We start from the raw sequence: 16,302 nt of genomic DNA on the forward strand, positions 1-16,302 counted from the left end.
TGGGAAATCAGACCAGACATTCCAGATGGTGCCATTCAGAACTATTAGAATACCCAAAACAGTATTGGATCGACATGTACACATATCTCAGATTTGGCTTATTATCCGGCATAAGAGTGGGAAAGAGACCCTTAAGTCAGACCGGTTTCAGCAATGAAGCGGGAGAAAGCCAAATAAAGCTGAATAAAGCTGAATAAAGTGCAAAGAAGGGGTGAGGTGCAAGAATTTCTTTTTTGCTTTACTCTAGACTATTGGACCGCGTAGAATGGAGTAGGAAACTAGGCTCATTGCTCATTATGTCACTACCAAACTATTAGGGATTTTAACCTGATAGTCCTCGGGTATTGGTGAGAGGTGGTCCTTGTAGCCAAATGTGTGGATGACTGCAAAGCAATTATTTACAGCGAGCATTCATGATCATTGTGGCGTCGAAAAAAAGAAATAAGGAAATCACTGATTTTGACGCGAAAGTGAATGGTTCGATGACGTCTCAGATATTCTGTTCAGCACAGGTATATGTATACACGGGGTCCCCCGGCAGTATTCATACCACCGAAACCTGTCACAGATTATCACCGCAACCTCGAGTATCTTATAGCAACATTTTTGGAAAATTCAGGAGATTTTAACTTTTTAGTTTACGAGTATAAGCCAAATACTCATGTGTTTTGGGTGAAATATAATGGCTCATATTTCCTGTGAAAGCCGAGAGGATCATTTAGCTACTTTGATAAGTTCCTCTTGATTTTTGATGGCCCTGAAGTCTACATGTATGATTTTACAAAGGGTATTGTAAACGGTAGTCTAATTCTGCCCATTGAGGGGAGGCAGTGTCTCGAAAAAGAAGTAAACTACCCCAAATATACCGTGGTTTTACTTTTAAACTTTGCTGAAAAGGCCTTCATGATGTGCATTGATGGTTCCCAGGGTATTTTTTTCTTTGACCACTACGTAGAATCAGGCTCAGAGCCTGTTCTACGGTTAACTAATAAAACGCATCTTCACTTCCCTCATGTTGACCGAGTAAATCCGGTTCGACCACAACTTATTTGCAGTTGGTTTTATATATCCGCATGAAAACTATTTGACTGTGGCTGTAAATCATTACAAGCAAGGACAATCAAACGGGTGTAGCTTACTTCAGTCACACTTAATCCAAGGCAACTCAGGCGCGACAAAATCGCTTGGCATCATAGCTGCGCTAATTCTAAAAAGCTAAAAAAAACACTATTTCTGTAAATGTCTAAAACTTCACTGTCTGATTTTTAAAAAAGTTATTAAGACTTTCAATAGTTTTGAAGATACATTCGTAGTAATGTTTTCTTCCCTTTTGCTCGGCTGCATATTCGCGGATTTTTGGACTGTCAATTCGCGAAGTACAGAAAAAAAGGAACTACAATTAGTGGTCAGATACAAAATGAGCAACAATGTTCAAATATCAGCGCAATATGTCTGTATCGATTTAGCAGAATTCAATACAAAAATATATGATATGTTCTAAACATATAAAGAAATTAAACAATTGAAACAGTTGAAACGAAGTTACCCAAAGTATGATTTACTGCATGGTTTGAAAGATAACGTGAGCAGACAGCTATGACTATGATGAGATAAGCCTACAAGACTGCGTTGTTCCATTAGAGGTTACCTCAAATCAGGCATGTCCTAGTTCTCAATTCTCTGGTATGATCATGTGTTGGTAGAAGATAGATGATGAAAACATGTTATTGCAACAAATGCCAATCTTTGCTTTATGATTGGCAACGGATGTAACCCTCACCTGGGTTTGGAGTAACCGAGTGTAACAGTCAAGTCATCGCCACAAGTGCAACACTATTTTAATAGAGCCCGAAAGTCTCAACGTCGTGTGCAACAGAAATGACATACTCTTCATACATCGATGCCTGTAACGTAATGATATGGACATAGTAGCCAGTGTTGTTGTTCGTGTAGAAAACTCGAGAATTACTGATGTATATAATATTTGGTTTTTAATACAGTTGTAGGGAGTTAAAGGTACATCATTTTCATTCAACGGCTACGCCCATAGCAAACTGGAAATTACCGGAGCATCGTAGAAGCAGAAAAGGAGTTGAGTGTAGGTATAAAGGAGGTGATCTTTCTCGCAATATGTCGTAGTGATAGCAGATGAGAAGATTAGCACTGCCCAGATCGTTCTTTTGTTAGCAATGCAACCTTCTGTCTCAATGTTATAATGCATAGCTTTGAGCGGATCCATGCATTAGTGACGACGCGCTGCGCGGGGGCGAGGAACGGCATTGTGGAAAGAGCGCCAAGAGTTGGGCGTGCTAAATAACGAATAACGCCGTTTTCTAATATATAAAGAAGTCGAAACAGAGGGTTAGGAATAGCATTTGGGGAGGGTTAGGATTATAAGGTTGGGTAGGGGTCGAAATTTAAATGAGGGCTTACTTAAAACACAGTGTGGCAAAGCAATTGCATTACGGAACTCGCGTATAAATAGTCCCTGTCTTTCTTTGATGCACTGTGGCCATTTTCACGCAACACCCGTAAAGTATGACGTTAGTCCCAAAATGACAGTTTGAGTTATCATGATTTCCGGTCACTTCGCCACTTGGTCTTCACATTCGAATGGCGTAGTGACTGCATCCATTGATGGTTTAAACTAAAGAACCAGCTTCAGTCTACAGACTACAATCAGCAGGCATCGCTCACTCTTGCTGTATTATTGGCAAGGTTCGATAGGCAAATTCCGTAATCTGCCGGCAAAATGCAATTTGCCTTTCAAACCATACTTTAAGAGTCGTTTTAGAAGAATGTTAATCAAATTATCTGCAACGTCTATATTGAGAAGCCTTTTGGTCATCCCGATTAGCAGATATAATAGCAAAGTACATGTACCTCTATGGGACGAAGAAAGTTTGACACACTTCCTTATCGTTACCAGAAGACATTCGTCTGATGCTACATTTTATTCATTGGACACTAAAATGGGAATGAATCAGAGATAAAGAGATCAGCATGGGTGTTGCTCAGAGACAGGCGGTTTTTGAACATGTTGTCGATAACTTGACTTTTAAACATGTCGATCTAAAAATGAAGGGCCAAATATTAAGCCAAATCATGTGTGTTGCCATATGTCTGATAACAAAAGGATGTCTCACTGTTAATTATTGGCACGTCGGAGACAGTTATTGCGAATTGAGTAAGCGGAGGGGAAGGTGTATGGAAATGGGTGAGCTTGGTTACCATCAGGGATCAAGAATGCTTCAAAAGAAGGTAATAGGCCATCAAAAGAACCCCATCTGTTTTCTTTTGAGCATGTTGAATTGTCAAAAAGGTTGTTTGGAGCTTGCTTCAAATAGTTTACCATTTCTGTAATTTCCATTTTCTCTCGAAGGCATCAACTGGTCAGATTTCCGGCGCCATCAACGGAAGTTTTCTTCTGCTACTTTTTCTTGAACTCGGCCCTTTAGATTCGTTGTCTGTCATTTTACCGCCCCTCCCTCCCCCTCCCTAAAAGGTTACTACGCCGCTGCAATGATGAATGCCTGACTCGTTAAGTTGGCTCAAGTGTCGTGTCCTGTCGGTGACATCTGTTAGATGGTCCCCGAGTCTGGTCAAAAGGACTTTGCAGTTTCCCAGATGTGGTCGTTATCAACAATTATAGATTTCGCAATTTGCACTGAATGTAACAGCTTTTCATGTCTCGGGGATAAACCACACCTGAAATTTAAATGCGAAGAATCAAGAATAAATGAATACTAAGAATCTGGAATGTCAGAGGCGCGGATTAACTCATTGTGTTACTGGGCAGTTGTACCCTCCATTACTGTAATTGGAGAGCTTTGTTTCTATTGTGTTACATGGTAGACCGATAAAACTGTTTAGGGATCGGAATCTATTAGTCTCCAGATGGTGCTAGGTCACCACTGTAGGTTAATTGTGGTATAACACCGATAACTGCGTGGACATTATGTACATCGAGCATTCATAGCGGCGTCGAAAAAAGAAATCACGCGAAGGTGAATGGTTCGATGACGTCTCAGATATTCTGTTCAGCACAGGTATATGTATACACAGGATCTCCCGGCAGTACTCGTACCACCCAAACCTGTCACAGATTACCACCGCAACCTCGAGTATCTTATAGCAACATCTTCGGAAAATTCAGGAGGTGTTTACTTTTTAATTTACGAGTATAAGCCAAATACTCATGTGTTTCGGGTGAAATACAATGGCTCATATTTCCAGCGAAAGCCGAGAGGATCATTTAGCTACTTTGATAAGTTCCTCTTGATTTTTGATGGCCCTGAAGTCTACATGTATGATTTTACAAAGGGTATTGTAAACGGTAGTCTAATTCTGCCCAGGGAGGGAAGGCAGTGTCTCGAAAAAGAAGTAAACTACCCCATATATACCGTGGTTTTAATTTTAAACTTTGTTGAAAAGGCCTTCATGATGTGCGTTGATGACTCACAGAGTATATCTTTCTTTGACTACTACGTAGAAACAGGCTCAGAGCCTGTTCTACGGTTAACTAATAAAACGCATCTTCATTTCCCTCATGTTCACAAAGTAAAGCCAACCTGGTTCGACCACAGCTTATTCGTAGTTGGTTTTATACATCAGCGTCAAAACTATTTGACTGTGGCCGTATATCATTACAAGCAAGGACAATCATCCGGGTATAGCTTACTTAAGACACACTTAATCCAAGGCAACTCAGGCGGGGCAAAATCTTTTGTCATCATATCAAATCCAAACTATGGAGTTAAATTTGTCCTCTTAAAAAAATATCAGAGTGGGGTGATGTTAGGCTTTGGGTTTGTCATTGAGTGTAACAAAAACAAGCCTCTACAAAAGGCCTACATAAGAAAAATTTGCACACACATAAGTCTTGAAAAATATACAGGTCCCAGTGTTGAAATCAATAAGAAAGGCCAAATATTGCACTTTATTTGTTCAAAGCATTTAAACTCAAACACAATGTATGTGGTTAAATATACAAGAGCAGACTGAACAAGAAAAATCCTGCGATATTGGCTCTCGATCATAACTTGTCCACTGTAATGTATTTCTTAGTAGGCATCACTTACTTTCACCTACCACATGGTGGTTTTCCGAGTTTCGTTTGAGGACCTCAAACAAATGTCCGAGATCTTTTTGAGCTGGTATTATCTGCCCCTTCTGAGCGACGACTGGTGTTGACGATTCCTGACGATGACTGGTTTTGTAGGGGGGCCAATTAGGCCATTCAAATCAGCCACCATCAACCATTGTTTGAAAGGACTGGCTTCCTAAGATTTGGATTAAAAGATGACCACGCTAAATGTGCACCTTTAGGATCTGCAGTTTTGCAATTTCAGTGGAATATGCCAAAACACATAAAGAGGTAATTTTAGATTTTCAAACTGATGTTGCATTTTTGGCTTTGGTGTTTGAACGAAAAATGTTGGCATCTGAGTTTTGATTCCTCTCATTCGTCTGACTTCTTTTGTTCAAACACTGAAACCGGAGACACCATGCCAGTTTAAAAATTTCAACATATACACTCCTTGGATGTCTTGGAAAACACTAAAAACAATATGAGGTAAATGTCAATTTGATGGACGGTTATTACAAGGGTTCAGTTGAAATAGGTACTCCTCGATTTGAATGTGGATAATCTCGGAATCAGGCGGTTAGTTATTAGCTCAAAATTCTGACATTTTAAACTAGGTCATTCACCTATATAACTTTTCGAGTGCACTTGCTTTGTACTACTACATCAGTGACAGACTGTCTTGATAAACCTTAAACTGGGCCGTAGCTAGAGGGGCTTGGCGCGGAAGGGAGGGCCTCCATAGAGTTACAAAAAAAGTCCCTCCATAGAGTTACAAAAACGTGTTTTTGCGGTTTTTGGCTGATATTCAACCAGAAGGAGGACAAAAGAGGTGTTTTGCCCCCCCCCGCCATAACAATATTACTACCGAAATCATCTCAAAGATGACGGTATCAAGAAAACAAATATCAGCTGTGTAACATTTAACGGTTCTACTACTTACTTATTAAGGGTAATCGAAAGATACGGTACAGACGTAGAATGAGAGCGATGTTTTTACCACCTGTGATATTACGAATTGGCAGCAATGATAGGTTGCTTTGTAATCACGTGACTGGCGCCATTGGTTACCTGACAGTCATCCGTGGTAAACAGGATTACAACGTGTGCATGTTTCGTCTGAATTCAAAGCAAGGTATATTCGTTCTCACCCATAGGACAATCCTTCATGTAAACGAATTAGTGTGCGCTAAACTGTATATAGCAAGCAATGTACTGGTCTATGATAGATACATCGTCTTAAGTTGCTGGGAAGAGCAAAAGTATCTGACATTTATCCTCTTTGACGTCAGGCGTGGCATCGGCACTAGGAAACTAGTCATACCGGAAACGGACCCGTGCGTAAGTGGGGTGTATGTGACGAAGTTAAATATTTTGCTCCGACACGGGACATTAGTCATTGATTGCAAGCGATATAGCCAGTCTGTCATTAGGATGTATTCATTTAATCTGAATGAAAGCGCCGTTATTAGACCTTCGTCCAAAGGCGCTATCGACATAAACGTCCCGGTGTCTGCTTACGACAGATTTTTCCTTGGCGAAGACTTCGTGTACTTTATCATTGGTGAAAAAGAAGGGAACGATTATTCAGGATTGTATTTATACTGGTTTAGAAGAAGCAAACATTTTACTCTCCCAGGCTCCAGCACCGAATTTAGTTCCATTATCAACTTTACAGATCTCCAGTTATTAACTTACGACCATTGGTTTAGGGAATCAGACCGCCTTATAATTCTAACTGCGGCCCTTGGAAGGAATAACGAGCAAATATTGACAGCATTCTTTGGATTTAGAATCAGCTGCGTCATGAGACGCGTCGATACAACCTTAGCCATTGATCATGTTGACATTGATTTGAGATACCAGATTTCCAGAAGCACGTTTAAGAACTTCATCCAAATGTTAGACGGCACACTCTATCATATTGTAAGGGTTTCCAAGTCCGTGACGAAAAGGTATTGGAAACACGTGGAGATATTCACAACAAACGACTGATCATCAAGAGCCAATTTTTATATGAACAATTTGAGTTGATTATGACAGAGTCTTTCTATACAGTATAGAAAGACTCTGATTATGAAGAACACAGGTCTCTTGAGTTTAGGGAGATGCTATTCTAGGTTTTTTATGATGCGCGAAGTGTATCATCATGTCGCCTGGCCCCCGCGGATAATGATGTCGACAGAGATGGAAAAGGTCGACGTTTGTCGGGCACGTAAAATCACTGATGAATTCTAGGTGCAAGTGATGAACAAAATGTCCTTGGCGCTCTTAGAAATGGCCTCCTGTTCACCTATTTTCGCCTTTTTGGCCATGGATATGGGCATGATAGTGAAAAGAGATGTCTTCATAGTGCTAACTATGCAATCTATTGATGGGCAGTTTGATATGGTGAAGGCTGAAACTAGCTGTAGTAAGCTGGCTGGAGTGGTTTAGTTGTAACCCTTTGTTCCAGGTAAGGAATTGCCACAATGCTGATGGCAGCACCAAATTTTAAAGGAATTTATCGTTACCGACATGCTGCAGCCAGCTAGAAAGTGGTGATGACTCATGACTTACAGGTAACAGTAGTTCAGTAAGTGAAGTCAGAATACAATTTAAAAAGCTTTAACTATTATTCATGAAATTCGAGTGGTCACAATACAGAAAACAATCCTGAATAAAGAAACGAACAGTATTGGCAGTCGACAAGGACATGGATTTCGGTAATCATTTACATAAAACAGAGAGAGTTGCTAACTCCTCCCAGAACTTTTTGTGGAACCCCCAAGTATTAAAAAATTCACTGACTATCGTAGAGAAGAACTCGAGAGTAACAGTGACAGTGACAGTGTACCATTGATTTCTTAAGTAAAGCATGGTGTTGCGATGATTTGAATTTTTTGCTGTCTATGTATTTCCACTTGACTAATTCCTATGCCAATGGGCTGAAGAAACTAAGTGTTAACCGTTTCATTGCCAAATGCGACTGTGGTCGATGTGGCCTTATGTTACCGTGTGGAAACTGCGACCACATTCGTTTTAGGCAAATGACTTGACTGCATCGCTTGAATCTATAGTGCGGTTCACAATTCTTCACAATTTTTGGAAGAAACAAAAATTCGGATTTAACGACTATATCAATTCGTCTCGTAATGTTCTCTCAAGGTGTTTCATCAGGTTCTGGGAACCATGGTATGATCGAGTCAGAATCCATCAATGCGATGTTGGTTAGAAGAAGGTTGCACCGACAACTTTGTTGTCAAGGAAACATGTCACCTTAGTTAAGGCATAGGAATTTGTTTTTTCATCGTTTTCTTTGCCACATTTCAAGCATTTGTTGGTAACTGACATTTTGGTCGTTTTATCTTTGATCTGCAGTAAGCTGTGTCGATGATAGAATTCTTCATTGTATCAACTGTGTCATAACACAAGGAGCTGTCGTCACTATCAGGTTGTCGGGTCACAAAGGTGGGCAACGTTTCCTCGTCCTTGACATCTAAGAGAATTAAATCATCATCGTCATTAAGAAAAACTGAAAGGATGACAAGATAATATAGGTGCAGAAAACATGGCAGGTCAATTAGTCCTTAATAAGTAGGTCAGTAAGTTAAGAAAGTAGGTCAGTTCAAACCAACTCCTCATAAGCTAAAGTTTGGCCAAAAATGTCGAGATTAGCTATAAAGGTCGTTAGGTGAGCATGTCTCGAAAGATGGTCAGTTGAAATGTAATCCACAGAAGCTTAAGTTTGATGCAAACATGAATAACTTGGCGTTAGCAGTCATCAATAAGTAGGTCACGAAAATTGGTCAGTCCAAATATGCCTAAAATAAAGTAAAGTTTGATATTTATCAGGACCACCTTGGCTCGAACTGTCATTTAGTGGGCCAGTAGATCATACAAGTAGGTCAGTTCAAACCAACTCCTCATATGCTGAAGTTTAATACCAAACGTCTAGATTAGCTCTAAAGGTGAAGGTGCGACAGTCACAAAATATGGCAAATCTAATGCTCATAAACTGAAGTTTGATGCAAAACATGAATAACTTAGCGTTAATGGTCATCAATAGGTAACGAAAGTGGGTCAATTTAAACAGGCCAAAAAAACTAAAGTTTGATGCCAATCACGAGCTTGGGAGTATGGTATATCGTGGTGATCATCGGCGGGGTGCCGCTCGAATAATGGTTTAGCCAATCCCCTTAATCACCAGTTGTTCGGCAAAAGCTGACGTTCGGACTATAATTGATTTAGCAGTCAAAAGTTTAGAAATACCGGCGCCAAAATTCAGATTTTAATCCATTTCTGCCCATAATTAAATCACTTCTGGTCATCACACATATCAACAATCCCTGATACGTTCAGGGTGATACATTGTTTAGGCCTCGAGTTATCCTGCTGAAACCGCAGAATGGATACGGAGAGAGAGGGAGAGAGAAAACCAGTAAAAACAAGGAAGACCGCCATTTTGGTATTGGCGGTCTCAATAAGTCACTGCAGCAAGGACATGTTCCCTCTCGCCTAAAGTCGGCCTTTGAGAAACCAATGCTAAAAAAGCCGTCTCTGGACAAGGATGAGTTACCAAGTTACTGGCATGTATCTAGTTTTACATTTATCCAAACTGATTGAACGAATCATTGCTGTTCGAGTACGGGATCACATGACGAGGAATCAGCTCTATGATCCAAATCAATCCGCTTATCGTCAGTGGCACAGCACTCACACTGAGCTTCTGATGGGAACCGTGTCCCCTTGCCAGGAATTGGTACTCAGTGTGGGGAAAGCACTTTCTGAATTAGATATTGAGCTATGGCTCATTTGCTGGAACCGTGGCAGCAATCTCCCTAGATGAGGTTGATTGTCTTCATATCATACAAAACTTGAGCTACGTGATGTGTACCTACTTGCAGGCTATAAAAGTAATAAAGTTTTTTTATTGTATGTTCTTTATTTTTCGATATTTCGTACTTGTTTAATGGCGGTAAAAGCAAACTTTTACCTGACAACAAGGCTGTGTTGATCATCAAGAAAATGTGATCTGATCAACAAGAAAATGTGTTTTGTAAGCAATGTCGTGAGCACAAACAGATTTAACCAGCCGTAAAGTTTACCGATGACTGAAACTTGAAAACAACTGCATGTGCTATTCACATCAATATCTATTTCATAGCCAGTTCCAGACAATAAAATGATGATCGATTCTTCAATCATTCTTCGAACAAGTACTATTTGCATCACATCTCATTAACGCCATTCAATCGAGGCCTTTGATCTTTTATGGCCTACTTTGGGAAGACCTAGTTTTTTTGTCTCAGGTTTTATGGAACCCGACCTATTGAACAAAGTCTGGAAAAAAGTCGGACAGTGTCAGAGGAATGTCGGATAAATCAGGAAAAGCTGTCATATGCATTATTGGGGGGGGGGGGGGGCATATGCACCCTCGTTTTTTCATCTCTATTTATCATCTTTGGTAACCACCTTTGTGTCTTTCTAATCGGCAACATCTTCGTTGTCCATGACGATCACCTGACTCGGTGGCTCAAGTGTTGATAACCTTTCTGAGTCCTGTGACATCTGTTAGATATTCCCTGAGTCTGGTCAGTAGGTCTCGCGGTTTCCCTGATATAGTCGTCATTATCAGTATTCACAGTGTGAACAATTTGTACAGAAGGCATCAGCTAATCATTTCTTTTGGAAGAACCATACCTGATGCTGTGCTTGAATGTAATAGGGATGTCGAACGATCTACATGTTCTGACACAGTTACAATCTGAGGAATGTTCACGAATTATCTGTGTTAATTGGCCCATCGTCTTCCTGTTCTTGCAAGATAGTGCCCTTGGTAATATGACAGCCCCCGAAAGCCAAGGACAACACGGTTCGGGGGAGAGGATTCTTAGATGGGCCCCCATATGAAGTAAGAACATAAGATTTTAGCGTTATTTGGGAAATCAGATCAGACATTCCAGATGGTGCCATTCAGAACTATTAGAATACCCAACACAGTATTGGATCGACATGTACACGTATCTCAGATTTGGCTTATTATCCGGCATAAGAGTGGGAAAGAGACCCTTAAGTCAGACTGGTTTCGGCAATGAAGCGGGAGAAAGCCAAATAAAGCTGAATAAAGCTGAATAAAGTGCGAAGAAGGGGTGAGGTGCAAGAATTTCTTTTTTGCTTTACTCTATTGGACCGCGTAGAATGGAGAAGGAAACTAGGCTCATTGCTCATTATGTCACTAGCAAACTATAAGGGATTTTAACCTGATAGTCCTCGGGTATTGGTGAGAGGTGGTCCTTGTAGCCAAATGTGTGAATGACTGCAAAGCAATTATTTACAGCGAGCATTCATGATCATTGTGGCGTCGAAAAAAAGAAATCACTGATTTTTACTGTAAGGTGAATGGTTCGATGACGTCTCAGATATTCTGTTTAGTAGAGGTACATGTATACCCGGGGTCCTCCGGCAGTATTCATACCACCCAAACCTGTCACAGATTACCACCGCAACCTCGAGTATCTTATAGCAACATCTTTGGAAAATTCAGGAGATTTTAACTTTTTAGTTTACGAGTATAAGCCAAATACTCATGTGTTTCGGGTGAAATATAATGGCTCATATTTCCTGCGAAAGCCGAGTGGATCATTTAGCTACTTTGATAAATTCCTCTTGATTTTTGATGGCCCTGAAGTCTACATGTATGATTTTTCAAAGGGTATTGTAAACGGTAGTCTAATTCTGCCCAAGGAGGGCAGGCAGTGTCTCGAAAAAGAAGTAAACTACCCCATATATACCGTGGTTTTACTTTTAAACTTTGCTGAAAAGGCCTTTATGATGTGCGTTGATGGTTCCCAGGGTATTTTTTTCTTTGACTACTACGTAGAATCAGGCTCAGAGCCTGTTCTACGGTTAACTAATAAAACGCATCTTCACTTCCCTCATGTTGACCGAGTAAATCCAACCTGGTTCGACCACAACTTATTTGCAGTTGGTTTTATCAGAGTCTTTCTATACAAGTCTTTGTATAGAAAGACTCTGGTTTTATATATCAGCATGAAAACTGTTTGACTGTGGCTGTAAATCATTACAAGCAAGGACAATCAAACGTGTAGCTTACTTCAGTCACACTTAATCCAAGGCAACTCAGGCGCGACAAAATCGCTTGGCATCATAGCTGCGCTAATTCTAAAAAGCTAAAAAAAACACTATTTCTGTAAATGTCTAAAACTTCACTGTCTGATTTAAAAAAAAGTTATTAAGACTTTCAATAAATTTGAAGATACCTTCGTAGTAATGTTTTCTTCCCTTTTGCTCGGCTGCATATTTGCGGATTTTTGGACTGTCAATTCGCGAAGTACAGAAAAAAAGGAACTACATTTAGTGGTAAGATACAGAATGAGCAACAATGTTCAAATATCAATAGGTATATGATCAAACGCAATATGTCTGTATTGATTTAGCAGAATTCAATACAAAAATATATGATATGTTCTAAACATGATAAAGAAATTAAACAATTGAAACAATTGAAACAGTTGAAACGAAGTTACCCAAAGTATGATTTACTGCATGGTTTGAAAGATAACGTGAGCAGACAGCTATGACTATGATGAGGACAAGCCTACAAGACTGCGTTGTTCCAGCAGAGGTTACCTCAAATCAGTCATGTTCAATTTCTCAATTCTCTGGTATGATCATGTGTTGGTAGAAGATAGATGATGAAAACATGTTATTGCAACAAATGCCAATCTTTGCTTTATGATTGGCAACGGATGTAACCCTCAACTGGCTTTGGAGTAACCGAGTGTAACAGTCAAGTCATCGCCACAAGTGCAACAATATTTTCATAGTGCCCGAAAGTCTCAACGTCGTGTGCAACAGAAATGACATACTCTTCATACATCGATGCCTGTAGCGTAATTTTATGGACATAGTAGCCAGTGTTGTTGTTCGTGTAGAAAATTCGAGAATTACTGATGTATATATTTGGTTTTTAATACAGTTGTAGGGAAATAAAGGTAAATCATTTTCATTCAACGGCTACGCCTGTAGCAAACTGGAAATTACCGAAGCATCGTAGAAGCAGAAAAGGAGTTGAGTGTAGGTATAAAGGAGGTGATCTTTCTCGCTATATGTCGTAGTGACAGCAGATGAGAAGATTAGCACTGCCCAGATCGTTCTTTTGTTAGCAATGCAACCTTCTGCCTCAATGTTATAATGCATAGCACGGATAATTCAAAGGCAGAAACCATTTATAAACGAACTACGTCCGGGGATGGACATATTTGGCCGATTTTGAAAGTGTTGAGTGAGACCTGAGTCATTTATTTCTAAAGGCCACTTCGTATAAGTACAATTTAAATTCCAAGTATAGTCTAAAGCTTTACATTTTTCCGAAATGGTTGGAGATGTTGACATCATGCTTTCACAAAATGTTTGAATGACGAACGTAATGGATCATTTTGATGGGTTTTTTTCCGTTAGGAAGTCTTGCTCGTTGGCAGAAACAAATGAGTTTTTTAACCAATCGAAAGGAAAGGCATCACATACCAAGCTGTCGTCTACAAAGTCATCTTCCACTCTACGATAGTAGTTCCAACTTCCACATATTAAGCTTAAAAACAATTCAAGGTTTGACTGAATTATCACGCTATTCCCATTTAACTATCAACTGGATCGAGGTATTAAAGCTCTCCGTGAAACAATCGCTTTGAGCGGATCCATGCATTGGCGACGACGCGCTGCGCGGGGGCGAGGAACGGCATTGCGGAAAGAGCGCCAAGAGTTGGGCGTGCTAAATAACGAATAACGCCGTTTTCTAATATATAAAAGAGTTGAAACAGAGGGTTAGGAATAGCATTTGGGGAGGGTTAGGATTATAAGGTTGGGTAGGGGTCGAAATTTAAATGAGGGCTTACTTAAAACACAGTGTGGCAAAGCAATTGCATTACGGGACTCGCGTATAAATAGTCCTTGTCTTTATTTGATGCACTGTGGCCATTTTCACGCAAGACCCGAATAGTATGACGTGAGTCCCAAAATGACAGTTTGAGTTATCATGATTTCCGGTTACTTCGCCACTTGGTCTTCACATTTGAATGGCGTAGTGACTGCATCCATTGATGGTTTAAACTAAAGAACCAGCTTCAGTCTATAGACTACAATCAGCAGGCATCACTCAGCCTTGCTGTATTATTGGCAAGGTTCGATAGGCAAATTCCGTAATCTGCCGGCAAAATGCAATTTGCCTTTCAAACCATACTTTAAGAGTCGTTTTAGAAGAATGTTAATCAAATTATCTGCAACGTCTATATTGAGAAGCCTTTTGGTCATCCCGATTAGCAGATATAATAGCAAAGTACCTCTATGGGACGAAGAAAGCTTGGCACACTTCCTTATCGTTACCAGAAGACATTCGTCTGATGCTACATTTTATTCATTGGACACTAAAATGGGAATGAATCAGAGATAAAGAGATCAGCATGGGTGTTGCTCAGAGACAGGCGGTTTTTGAACATGTTGTCGATAACTTGGCTTTTAAACATGTCGATCTAAAAATGAAGGGCCAAACATTAAGCCAAATCATGTGTGTTGCCATATGTCTGATAACGAAAGGATGTCTCACTGTCAATTATTGGCACGTCGGAGACAGTTATTGCGAATTGAGTAAGCGGAGGGGAAAGTGTATGGGAAAGGGTGAGCTTGGTTACCATCAGGGATCAAGAATGCTTCAAAAGAAGGTAAAAGGTCATCAAAACAACCTCATCTGTTATCTTTTGAGCATGCTGAATTGTCAACAAGGGTGTTTGGAGCTTGCTTCAAATAGTTTACCATTTCTGTAATTTCCATTTTCTCTCGAAGGCATCAACTGGTCAGATTTCCGGCGCCGTCAACGGACGTTTTCTCTTGCTACTTTTCTTGAACCCGGTCCGTTAGATTCGTTGTCTGTCATTTTGCCGTCATTTCGTCGTCATTTTGGCGTCAAAAAAAGAAATCACGCGAAGGTGAATGGTTCGATGACGTCTCAGATATTCTGTTCAGCACAGGTACATGTATACACGGGGTGCCCCGGCAGTACTCATACCACCACCCAAACATATCCCACCTTACCACTGCAACCTCGAGTATCTTATAGCAAGATCTTTGGAAAATTCAGGAGATGTTTACCTTTCAATTTACGAGTATAAGCCAAATACTCATGTGTTTCGGGTGAAATACAATGGCTCATATTTCCAGCGAGTGCCGAGAGGATCATTTACCTACTTTGATAAGTTCCTCTTGATTTTTGATGGCCCTGAAGTCTACATGTATGATTTTACAAAGGGTATTGTAAACGGTAGTCTAATTCTGCCCATTGAGGGGAGGCAGTGTCTCGAAAAAGAAGTAAACTACCCCATATATACCGTGGTTTTACTTTTAAACTTTGCTGAAAAGGCCTTCATGATGTGCATTGATGGTTCACAGAGTATTTCTTTCTTTGACTACTACGTAGAAACAGGCTCAGAGCCTGTTCTATGGTTAACTAATAAAACGCATCTTCACTTCCCTCATGTTGACAAAGTAAAGCCAACCTGGTTCGACCACAGCTTATACGTAGTTGGTTTTATACATCAGCGTCAAAACTATTTGACTGTGGCCGTATATCATTACAAGCAAGGACAATCATCCGGGTATAGCTTACTTAAGACACACTTAATCCAAGGCAACTCAGCTTTTTTCATCATATCAAATCCAAACTATGGAGTTAAATTTGTCCTCTTAGAAAAATATCAGAGTGAGCTGATGTTAAGCTTTGGGTTTGTCATTGAGTGTAACAAAAACAAGCCTCTACAAAAGGGCAACATAAGAAAAATCTGCACACACGTAAGTCTTGAAAAATATGCTGGTACCCGTGTTGAAATCAATAAGAAAGGCCAAATATTGCACTTTATTCGTTCAAATCATTTAAACTCAAACACAATGTATGTGGTTAAATATACAAGAGCAGACTGAACAAGAAAAATCCTGCGATATTGGCTCTCGATCATAACTTGTCCACTGTAATGTATTTCTTAGTAGGCATCAATTATTTTCACCTACCACGCAGTGGATTTCCGAGTTTCGTTTGAGGACCTCAAACAAATGTCCGAGATCTTTTTGGGCTGGTATCATCTGCCCCTGCTGAGCGACGACTGGTGTTGACGATTCCTGACGATGACTGGTTTTGTAGGGGGGGGGGGGCAATTAGGCCATTCAAA

This window comes from Lineus longissimus, chromosome 8 (genome assembly GCF_910592395.1).
Source record: "Lineus longissimus chromosome 8, tnLinLong1.2, whole genome shotgun sequence".
Lineage (NCBI taxonomy): Eukaryota > Metazoa > Nemertea > Pilidiophora > Heteronemertea > Lineidae > Lineus > Lineus longissimus.